Source organism: Gymnoscopelus microlampas (assembly GCF_963454915.1).
Source record: "Gymnoscopelus microlampas genome assembly, chromosome: 21".
NCBI lineage: Eukaryota > Metazoa > Chordata > Actinopteri > Myctophiformes > Myctophidae > Gymnoscopelus > Gymnoscopelus microlampas.
Window position 1 is genome coordinate 836,620 of NC_139958.1, and position 13,388 is coordinate 850,007.

The following is a 13,388-nucleotide window of genomic DNA, read 5'->3' on the forward strand; positions in this document are numbered from 1 at the left end:
AGAGGTCACGTCTTATTGGCATGTACTGTTCAGTTTGAAACACTGTGAAAAATAAAACATTTACATTTACATTTACATCTCCTACACAAGATACACAACATTTACATTTACATTTACATCTCCTACACAAGATACACAACATTTACATTTACATCTCCTACACAAGATACACAACATTTACATTTACATTTACATCTCCTACACAAGATACACAACATTTACATTTACATCTCCTACACAAGATACACAACATTTACATTTACATTTACATCTCCTACACAAGATACACAACATTTACATTTACATCTCCTACACAAGATACACAACATTTACATTTACATTTACATCTCCTACACAAGATACACAACATTTACATTTACATTTACATCTCCTACACAAGATACACAACATTTACATTTACATCTCCTACACAAGATACACAACATTTACATTTACATCTCCTACACAAGATACACAACATTTACATTTACATCTCCTACACAAGATACACAACATTTACATTTACATCTCCTACACAAGATACACAACATTTACATTTACATCTCCTACACAAGATACACAACATTTACATTTACATTTACATCTCCTACACAAGATACACAACATTTACATTTACATCTCCTACACAAGATACACAACATTTACATTTACATTTACATCTCCTACACAAGATACACAACATTTACATTTACATTTACATCTCCTACACAAGATACACAACAATGATATTTCATATCAAACTGAAGATGAATAGATGTATTTTTCAGATAATACATATATATATAAATATATATATATATATATATATATAAAAATATATAGTGTATGGATTATCAAAGGCAGTTAAATCCTTAGATGAAGGATGAACCAGAGCTAGCATCGTAACTACAGTAGGTACGTTACTGTAAAATGAAATGCTTGGAGAAGACTTTAGTTGTACGTGTGTTTGTGCTGCTTTAGGTTTCTTATGTTTGTTACCTTTAAGGTGAGCTATACGTATAGTTTCTTATGTTTCAGTATTTAGAAGCACAGGCAGCGCGTGGTTTGGCTTATAGATACTGTATGTTATATTAAGTTCACTTTAGTTTGATTTGTTTTTGTTGAAGTACATTTGAAGGTAGAAACACACAATGAAAATGATTTTTTCCCTCTTTTTTTTTAATGCAAAGCTTGTTTCTAAATAGTATTTCCCTGCCATTGCCTTGAATTATTACAAATACAGTAGATTTAAAACAAGTCAGTATAGGGCTCACTCCAATTTACTAGTCTTCCGCCCTCTAGTGTTAAAACAAGGTAAAAACAAAAAAAGAAAAGAATAAAAGAAGGGACCATTGTGTACATGTGAGACTGCAGAACATTTTTATGGAATATTTGTATTACTTTGTGTTCATGAAAGTTTTGTGTAACTACATTTCTTGGATCCATATTTAACACTGCAACGTGTAATGCTATATCATTTGTTTGTTTGTTTTTGGATTATGTTTCAATTATTTTCTAAATATTCTCACTTTTTCCCCCTTTTTGACCCAACATAAGATGTGAGATATGATAGAAAACTGTCAACCAGTCTGAACATGTTTGAGCCAGTAAATCATTCTTCTCTGTAATATCAGGTTTCAGATTTCAAGTCTCTCTATGTCCAGGTCAGTGGTGGACAAAGTACTCCTTTAAAAAAAAAAACTTAAGTAAAAGTATCAATGCTGCGATGTAGAAACGCTCCGCTACAAGTACAAGCCCGGTAATCAAAATTGACCTGAGTAAAAAGTACAAAAGTATTGGCAAAAGTAAAAGTACTCATCATGCAGAATGTCCCGTTTTAAAAGTTTAAATATGATGTCTAAAATGTTTAAACATCTTTTGAAAATAGCAGATCTATAAGCTCACAACGCGTCACATTGAGTGAGTGATTAATGAAAAAGCTACAATCAGTAGGTTTTATGTCTGTTGGCTCGCTCTACTCAACCAAACAGTGATAGTAATAAATATATTGTATCAACATACTTAACATTGGTTACATTATTACATTTTATTCATTACAATAAGCAATGGTGTAAAGTAACCATATTGGAAAGTAAATTTACTCAAGTACTGTACTTCAGTACAATTTTAGCTTGTAGATCTGCTATTTTCAAACATTTTTGTACTTTTACTTTTGGTACTTTAAGTAACATTTTGATGCCAATACTTTTGTGCTTTTACGAGTACAAGTACATTTTGAATTCCGGACTTTTGTTTGTGACAGAGTACTTCTACACTGCAGTATTGCTACTCTTTCTTAAGTAAGACATTTGAGTACTTTTTCCACCACTGACAATCCGTTAGGATTCACATAAATTGAGCATCTTTAGTAGTTTTTTTTAAATATATTTATGCATCCACTCATCCATCAGCTACAGTACAACAGGTTATTAGGTGGTTATGGATGTTTACACATGTTATAATGAAGATGATATACATTCATATTAATGAATATGATATAAATGCATATCAATGAATATGTTATAAATGTATATTAATAAATACGATATAAATGCATATGAATGAATATGATATAAATGTATATTAGGAAGGCCATGTTCTAACTTCTCCTCTTTCATCTACGTCCTTCCACTTCCATTTTACTGTCTTAAACTTTCATATTTTACATTTTATTTCTGATTATTATTAAAAGAAAATTGTCAATAAATATATTTAAAAAAGGACATTTGTAGGAATAAGTCCTGTTAGTTCCATCATTCATTTAACATTTATTTATTTAATCCTGATTCATCACTGCCTGGCACGGTCAGTGTCAGATCTGAAAATAGCAGATCTACAAGCTCCTAATGCCTGGCATCCGGGAAGCGTTGTGAGCTTGTAGGTCGGCTCTGTTTTGTATCCCTGCTTCTTCAGACTGAATTAAATGTATTCTGATTATGATATTGATATTTAAGACCGGGAACACATCTGTGTCATTTTAAGATTTCTTTGGGCTTTTAAAAAAAATTGCAGATATACAAGCTCATAGTGTGGCACCGAGCACCGCACTATGAGCTTGTAGATCTGCTATTTTTGAAAAATCGTGAAAATATGTGAACATCTTTGAATATGTATATATTTTTAAAGCCAACATTTGTAACTCAAATCTTTGCTTCTGGGGGATTCTACTAATGTTCTTCTAAATCTTAACAGTTTAAAAAAAAAAACTTATGTTGCAATAATCAGTGATTCTCAAACTTTTTCATGTCAAGGACCCCCAAAATGATATGTACTCCCCCCCCCCCCCCATACCAAGATATGTTGTTCCAGGGACCCCCCAGAAGCAAAGATTTGAGTTAAACATGTTCGCTTTAAAGTTATATTTATATATTCAAAGATTTGCACAAATCTTCACGATTTAAAAAAACACAAATAGCAGATCTACAAGCTCATAGAGCTTGTAGATCTGCTATTTTTGAATAGCCAAAGCAGTCTAAAAATGACACAGATGTGTTCCTGGGTTGAATGGGATAAACCACATTAACCCTGTGTGTCCAGATCTGTCAAATGTTGTGTCTGTCAAACAGTGTTATCTACACATCCTGCCCTAAGCATACATAAGTCAGAAGCATTATTCATTCACATGCTTTGTGTTTAGCAGTTGATTTAGCCTGAAATAAGCTTTAAATATGGGAAATGAATTAAGGAAAACTTGTGAAGTTGAACCACAATGGGCCTCTTCCTCACTTCCTTCACAGGTGTTACCAATTATACTAATGAAGGCTCTGTTCCATTTAGTGTAACACAGTGGTTCTAATGAAGGCTCTGTTCCATTTAGTGTAGCACAGTGGTTCTAATGAAGGCTCTGTTCCATTTAGTGTAGCACAGTGGTTCTAATGAAGGCTATGTTCCATTTAGTGTAGCACAGTGGTTCTAATGAAGGCTCTGTTCCATTTAGTGTAGCACAGTGGTTCTAATGAAGGCTCTGTTCCATTTAGTGTAACACAGTGGTTCTAATGAAGGCTCTGTTCCATTTAGTGTAACACAGTGGTTCTAATGAAGGCTCTGTTCCATTTAGTGTAACACAGTGGTTCTAATGAAGGCTCTGTTCCATTTAGTGTAGCACAGTGGTTCTAATGAAGGCTCTGTTCCATTTAGTGTAACACAGTGGTTCTAATGAAGGCTCTGTTCCATTTAGTGTAACACAGTGGTTCTAATGAAGGCTCTGTTCCATTTAGTGTAACACAGTGGTTCTAATGAAGGCTCTGTTCCATTTAGTGTAGCACAGTGGTTCTAATGAAGGCTCTGTTCCATTTAGTGTAGCACAGTGGTTCTAATGAAGGCTCTGTTCCATTTAGTGTAGCACAGTGGTTCTAATGAAGGCTCTGTTCCATTTAGTGTAGCACAGTGGTTCTCAAACTTTTTAAGGTACCCCCCATCTCTGAGAGTGTATGGAACCAAATAAACCCTTATGGGTCCATTTGTACACTCTCAGAGTTAAACACCCCTAAGGGTCCATTTGGTTCCATGTGTAGACTCAGAGTTACAGACCTGTAAGGGTCCATTTGGAACCCCCTCAAGGACCCATGAGGGTCCCTGGACCACACTTTGAGACCCACTGGTGTAGCAGAGTGTTTCCAGTGAGTCAACACCCTGACTCTGTTTGACCAGAATGGAACAGAGCCTTCATTAGTGTCATTGTAACAACCAGAATGGAACAGAGCCTTCATTAGTGTCATTGTAACAACCAGAATGGAACAGAGCCTTCATTAGTGTCATTGTAACAACCAGAATGGAACAGAGCCTTCATTAGTGTCATTGTAACAACCAGAATGGAACAGAGCCTTCATTAGTGTCATTGTAACAACCAGAATGGAACAGAGCCTTCATTAGTGTCATTGTAACAACCAGAATGGAACAGAGCCTTCATTAGTGTCATTGTAACAACCAGAATGGAACAGAGCCTTCATTAGTGTCATTGTAACAACCAGAATGGAACAGAGCCTTCATTAGTATCATTGTAACAACCAGAATGGAACAGAGCCTTCATTAGTGTCATTGTAACAACCAGAATGGAACAGAGCCTTCATTAGTGTCATTGTAACAACCAGAATGGAACAGAGCCTTCATTAGTGTCATTGTAACAACCAGAATGGAACAGAGCCTTCATTAGTGTCATTGTAACAACCAGAATGGAACAGAGCCTTCATTAGTATCATTGTAACAACCAGAATGGAACAGAGCCTTCATTAGTGTCATTGGTAGCACCTGTGAAGGAAGTAAGGAAGAGGCCCAATGTCTTTACAATATGGCTGCTCTGCATAGAACTGACAAAGAGGCCTGTCTGTCTGTCTGTCTGTCTGTCTGTCTGTCTGTCTGTCTGGTCATTTTAACACATTCAGGACACAAAACTCGCCTCCTTTCCTGCCAATTCTTTTTTCTCTACAAAAATACAATAGAGAAATGTATTTTAAAGGGCAAATAAAGACCGTTTTCCATCACCAAAAAATTAAACTAAGAAAACAAGCAGTTTTGGTGGTTTAGCAAAAAAGACAAACAAATCCTTTAAGGTTTTTAGTTTTTCTTTTCTCAGTTTCAGCTCATTCAATGTGTGTGTGCGCGTGCGAGTGCGTGTGCGTGTGCGTGTGCGTGTGTGTGTGTGTGTGTGTGTGTGTGTGTGTGGGGATTATAAATTGTAGTGAAATAATTAAACATAGTTTTTACATAGATTTTTGTCTTTGTTCCCTAAACGATATGTAATAGTTACAAATTATTTGATCTTTGTTTAATGTAAACGACATGAATTATAGTTACAAATGGAATAAGTTTGTTAAAAACACAGCAGTTCTGGTTCAAACTCTCCTTCCATCTGAACACGTGTCTGTGTCATATAACCATTATTTTATGAACAGGAAGTGAGCGTTCATATGAACAGGAAGTGAGCGGTTTCCAGTGGGCGCTGCTTTGACAACAGAACCTTTTATTATTTAGTAGATGATTTCTATCACTGCACTCTGTGTGTGTGTGTGTGTGTGTGTGTGTGTGTGTGTGTGTGTGTGTGTGTGTGTGTGTGTGTGTGTGTGTGTGTGTGTGTGTGTGTGTGTGTGTGTGTGTGCGCGCGCGCGCCAGTGGTGGAAAAAGTACTCAAATGTTTAACTTGAGTAAAAGTACCAATGCTGCAATATAGAACTACTCTGTTACAAGTAATAGTCTGGAATTAAAAATGTACTTGAGTGAAAGTACACAAGAATTGGCATCAAAATGTACTTGAAGTACCAAAAGTAAAAGTACTAAAATGTTTGAAAATAGCAGATCTACAAGCTCACAACGTGTCACAATGCTGAGCTTGTAGATCTGCTATTTTCAAATATCCTATGTATAAAGTAGGGCTGAAGTGGTTAATGTATGTTTTATAGTATAATAACAAGTAAGACGCGCGAACGCTGGAAGCGAACGCAGCTCGAAAATATTGTGTATTTACAGACTCTGTGTGTGTGTGTTTGTGTTTTGACTGTAGCTGCACTCTGGCGCCCTCTGTCGGCCGCACCCAGGCAGTGCACTGCACACAGACACACAGACACACAAGCCGAGCAGACTTTCATAGTAAGCTCCACTTGGGCGGAGGCGCGCCTTCGCCTCCTTCCGCGTTCGCAATAATTTATATCTGCAAAGTAACTAGAAAGTTTTTAAATAATTGTAGTGGAGTACAAGTACAATATTTGCCTCTGAGATGTAGTGGAGTAGAAGTAAAAGTATAGACAATTGGAAATACTCCGGTAAAGTAAAAGTACCTACAAATTGTACTTAAGTACAGTACTTGAGTAAATGTACTTAGTTACTTTACACCACTGGTGTGGGTGTGTGTATGTGTGTGTGCGCGTGCGCGTGTGCGTGTGTAATTTTCTATTGTGTCTCTAGCCTGACTGACTGGACTAAACGTATCGTTGTGATGCATGTGATTCTATTTTCTATTCCAGTTCTTCATCATGATGATGATGATGATGATGATAAAAGACTGGTTGAAATGAACGTTGCTTTATGAACTCTATGGTAAATGAACTCTATGGTAAATGAACTCTATGGTAAATGAACTCTATGGTAAATGAACTCTATGGTAAATGAACTCTATGGTAAATGAACTCTATGGTAAATGAACTCTAAGGTAAATGAACTCTATGGTAAATGAACTCTAAGGTAAATGAACTCTATGGTAAATGAACTCTAGTCTATAAGAAAAATAAGAAAACTTGCCACTGTTGAAGTTTAAACGAGATACTATGAGATAAAAGACCTCATAAAACAAAGAAAAGTGTCTAGAATAACAATGCTATTGTATTTTTTTATACTTTAAACATAATGTGTCAGAGTGTCTATTTATAAAAAAAAACACAATATCCAATAAATGGAACCTGAACTCTGGATACATTCTCTGTCTGATTATTATTATTATTATTATTATTATTATTATTATTAATTATTATTGTATTAACATACTCTACCATACAGATTGTATAAGTTATATAGTATTAACATACTCTACCATACAGATTATATAAGTTATATAGTATTAACATACTCTACCATACAGATTATATAAGTTATATAGTATTAACATACTCTACCATACAGATTATATAAGTTATATTGTATTAACATACTCTACCATACAGATTATATAAGTTATATAGTATTAACATACTCTACCATACAGATTATATAAGTTATATTGTATTAACATACTCTACCATACAGATTATATAAGTTATATAGTATTAACATACTCTACCATACAGATTATATAAGTTATATTGTATTAACATACTCTACCATACAGATTATATATTAACATACCATACATATTGTATAAGTTATATTGTATTAACATACCATACAGATAGTATAAGTTATATTGTATTAACATACTCTACCATACATATTGAATACATTGTATTCATAAAACATGTTTTAGTTCCAGTTTAATATGAATGAAGTAGAAAGAGGTCTCCACCAGGTCAGGTAGGTTATTGAGGGCCAACAATGATTTGCGGCATTTTGTTCAAAAGGAGCCACTCCTGCAAACTTTAGACGTAATCGTAGCCAATCAGGATGCAATATGACAAATCAATAAAATCTTCAGGATAAAATCTGAAGGAGTAATATTCAAAAAATGTTTTACATAAGCCGGCCTAACATAAAAATTCAAATGACATTTCTTCCTCGTTCTAGAGGGAATGTGTGTGCATTATTTCACACACTGTGTTCATGATTTAAGGCATTTACTTACTCCACTAAGAGATCACTAAGAGCTGATATTGAGCAGTACCATGCTAACAGTACCATGCTAACTGTACCATGCTAACTGTTTGGCCCTCCTTTTGGAGAGGCCGGCCATTTGAAGACCCCTCACAACCAACTTGTGCACACACACACACACACACACACACACACACACACACACACACACACACACACACACACACACACACACACTCTTCTATTCCAAAGCCCAAAACCTCTAGCTTGATCTTGAAAGGAAATATCTAACTCACACAGAGGATAATTGGAGTGACTAAGAACCACGCACGCACGCACGCACGCACGCACGCACACACACACACACACACACACACACACACACACACACACACACACACACACACACACACACACACACACACACACACACACACACACACACACACACACACACACACACACACACACACACACACACACACACACACACACACACACACACACACACAGTGTACTTGCCCCAGCAGTCAATCCACAATGGATAATATCTGTCTGTCTGTCTGTCTGGTCATCATAAACGTGGACAGTTGATGTACAGTGGGCATACTGATACATTTAATAAACATATCATTTATACATTATTAAGACTCTGTGATGAGTCATTAACCCTTAAAACCTGGTGGTGTGACGCCCAGTGACACTTGCTCTCTCTCTCTCACACACACACACACACACACACACACACACACACACACACACACACACACACACACACACACACACACACACACACACACACACACACACACACACACACACACACACACACACACACACACACACACACACCCCTGATTATCAGTGGTGTAAAGCAACTAAGTACATTAGTATTTCCAATATGCAATACTTTTACTTCTACTCCACTACATCTCAGAGGCAAATATTGTACTTTTACTCATTATAAAACATACATTAACCACTTTAGCTCTATTTTATACCTATAGGCTATTTGAAAATAAATAAACTATATATATATATATATATATATATATGCCTACTGATGTGTATATAATATATGTATAATAACTATGATATATATATGTGTATATTTTGTTTACAGGCAGATGTTGGTACCTGCAGGGCATCTCTGCCTGACGCACCTCCGACGGTGCCTATATGCACCAGCTGTAGGGTCTTCAGCTGGGAGCCATCCTGGTGTTTTTCCCCTTGCTCACCAGGGAGTGCCGCTGGACTCTGCATGGCAGGGGCGTCCTCCTCCCTGAGCCAGGCTTGCACCCGGCCACGTGCCTGATGGTTGAATATTTTAGGTTGATGTTGGAACCTCTCGGGGCCTCTTTCTGTCAGACCCACTTCAGCCAATATCTAAATACCAGCTGCAGGGTCTTCAGCTGGGAGCCATCCTTCACTGATGTTTCGCCCCTTAATCACCAGAACATCTCAGGATGGTGGGGCAGCGGTCACCCTATATATGTGTATACAGTATATACTATATAATATATGTATAATAACTATGATATACATGTGTATACAGTATATATTATATAATATATGTATAATAACTATGATATATATGTGTATACAGTATATACTATATAATATATGTATAATAACTATGATATACATGTGTATACAGTATATATTATATAATATATGTATAATAACTATAATATACATGTGTATACAGTATATATTATATAATATATGTATAATAACTATGATATACATGTGTATACAGTATATATTATATAATATATGTATAATAACTATAATATACATGTGTATACAGTATATATTATATAATATATGTATAATAACTATGATATACATGTGTATACAGTATATATTATATAATATATGTATAATAACTATGATATACATGTGTATACAGTATATATTATATAATATATGTATAATAACTATAATATACATGTGTATACAGTATATATTATATAATATATGTATAGTAACTATGATATATATGTGTATACAGTATATATTATATAATATATGTATAATAACTATGATATACATGTGTATACAGTATATATTATATATGTATAATAACTATGATATACATGTGTATACAGTATATATTATATAATATATGTATAATAACTATGATATATATGTGTATACAGTATATATTATATAATATATGTATAATAACTATGATATATATGTGTATACAGTATATATTATATAATATATGTATAATAACTATGATATACATGTGTATACAGTATATATTATATAATATATGTATAATAACTGATATAAATCATACCCATCACCCACTGATGTGTGTTGATGTCAGAGTAGACTTACCATCAATAATCTGGTTCATACTTCTGTACTCAGTCCTGAATGCAAAACATTTATTATTCATCTTCATTTAAAATGAATACAAACCCTATACTAAAACACACATTTACACAATAACCTAAATAATAATAACAATAATAATAATAATAATAATAATAATAATAACTAGAAAGTGTTCCTCAGAGCACGGTGTCCGTTAGCCTGACCTCTCTGTGTAGATATTAAGTAGATATTAGATATTAAGTAGATATTAGATATTAGTAGATATTAGATATTAGTAGATATTAGTAGATATTAGTCTGGAATCTCTGAGTGGAACCTGCATTCCTAAAAACAATGCCTCTGGTGATAGCCCCGCCCCATATTTGCACACTGGGCCCTGATTGGTGCCCCACAACTTGCAACTTTTTTTTTGCACTGACAGATTGGTCTGGCTAGGTCTCCGCCAGGTCGGGTAGGTTATTGTGGGTCAGCAGAGTTCAGAGTTCAGTCCTGACTATAGACATAATGTGTGTGTGTGTGTGTGTGTGTATATATATATGTATATATATATATAACAATAGACATAATGTGTGTGTGTATATATATGATGTATATATATATATATATAACTATAGACAATGTGTGTATATATATATATGATGTATATATATATATATATATATATAACTATAGACATGTGTGATGTTTGGACAAAATGTGTACGAGTAATATAAAAAAATGGCCTGCTGGTGGCGCTATAACAGGCCAACGTGAAAAGGGTTTCTTCCTTGGGATGCTGCGTTCATGTTTTGAGGCATTTTGTTGAAAACGGGAAACTCCTGGAAACTTTAGATACAAATCGTATCCAATCAGCATGGACTATGATAAATCAAACAGATCCGTCTTGATCACATGACTATAGAGATCATTTGTACCGATTTGCGCGATGTTAGGACAAAATCTGTAGGAGTAATATCATTATGTGTTTTGCAAACATTGGCCTCCCGGTGGAGCTATAAAGAGAAGATGTGAAAAATGCAGGAAAGAGGTTTTTCCTTGGCCTCTAAGGAGGGTGTGTACAAAGTTTCACGCCGATCGGTCCAGTTACAGGTAAAAACACTAGTTGGCCTGTTATAGCGCCACCATGAGGCAGATTTGAAAAATAATTGAGGTGCCATTTATTCCTCGGCCTAGTGGGAATGTGTCTGCAAAGTTTCGCGCCGGTCGGACGCTGCGTTCATGATTTCAGGCATTTTGTTCAAAACGGAGCACTCCTGCAAACTTTGGAAGCCAATCTTAGCCAATCAGGAAGGAATATGAAAAATGGGACAGATCTGTGTTGATCACATGACTATAGAGATACTGTGTACCGATTTGTGTTATGTTTGGACAAACTCTCTAGGAGTAATATTAAAAAAATGTGTTTCACAAAAATCTGCCTCCTGGTGGCGCTATAAAAAATGTGGGGCAGAGGTTCCGCTCTGGCATCCAGGGAGTGTGTGTATGCATTTTCACCATGATCAGGCCAACGGTGCCGGAGATTAGCTGGTCACAGACGGACGGACGGACAGACGGACAGACGGACAGACGGACAGGGGGAAAAACATAGTCTCGGCCACGACTTGGGCCTGGCGGAGACAATAATAACAATAATAATAATAATAAACAATCACCGTCTTTAAAGCAGTGGCTGTAAATAAGTACAGTAAGAAGTTGAAGTGATGCAGAGAGTCATGAACGAGTCCTAGAAGCATCCTCTCACCCTCTAGCACTGACCAGCTGACCTCTCTTTAACACATTTACACCTGGAGAAACAATCTGCGTCATTTTTAGATGTATTTGGGCTATTCAAAAACAGCAGATCTACAAGCTCATAGCGTGGCACCGAGTGCCACGCTATGAGCTTGTAGATCTGCTGTTTTTGAAAAATCGTGAAGATGTGTGCAAATCTTTCAATAGATGCATTTTTAAAGCGGACATTTTTAACTCAAATCTTTGCTTCTGGGGGATTCCACAAATGTCTTCTAAATCCTAACGGTTGTTGCTATAATATCAGTGGTTCTCAAACTCTTTCATGTCAAGGACCCCCAAAATTATATGTATTTGGCCGTGGAACCCCCCCCCCCCCCCCCCCCCCCATCTCAAAAGATTTAGTTCCAAGGACCCCCAGAAGCAAAGATTTGAGTTACAAATGTTCCCTTTAAAAAATATATACGTATATTCAATATTTGCACAAAAATAGCAGATCTACAAGCTCATAACGCGGCACTCACGGCACATTCGTACAATTGATCTTACAATATAAATTGGGGTCCCAGAGATTGAAAAGCCATTAAACGGGGGTCTGTAGCCTAACGCATGTCAAACTGGAGGTCCTTGACATTAAAATGGTTTAGAATCACTGCTAGAGCCGTTATGGGGGTCCCTGGCACATCTTTTCAAATGGGGGTCCGAGGGCAAATAAGTGTCAATTTAGAGTCCTTTTAGAACCAGTGTTCTATTGGAACCGGGCCAGTGAATGTACAGATCTGTTAGGAGGATCAAGAGGGTTTTTATTACAGGATACAAGATAAACTATCCTGACTTTAGAAGTGATGAAAAAACTAAACTGAACATTGAGCAGAAAAAATAGCAAATTAGGAACATCATCAAATCAAAGCTGAGTGGGTTCTCTCTTCTGATTGGATGAAGTCGGCGATCCTCTTGAGAATGTACGTTGTGTTTTACTGAAGAGCTGGAGAACATTATCCTTATCCTTAACAGTGAAGTACAGCAATAGAGCACCGAAGTCTGACGTCATTTACACATCCTACCTGGTTCGCGGTTTT

At 35.9% G+C, this 13,388-nt stretch overlaps 1 long non-coding RNA gene across 1 annotated transcript; it reads left to right on the forward strand.

Moving 5' to 3' along the window:
• Positions 1 to 10,572: 10,572 nt before the first annotated feature.
• On the forward strand, positions 10,573 to 11,341 carry LOC311037516. Its single transcript, XR_014599971.1, has 3 exons — positions 10,573 to 10,790; positions 10,850 to 11,095; positions 11,254 to 11,341. It is a non-coding gene; the product is annotated as an uncharacterized lncRNA (long non-coding RNA).
• The last annotated feature ends 2,047 nt before the right edge of the window (positions 11,342 to 13,388 follow it).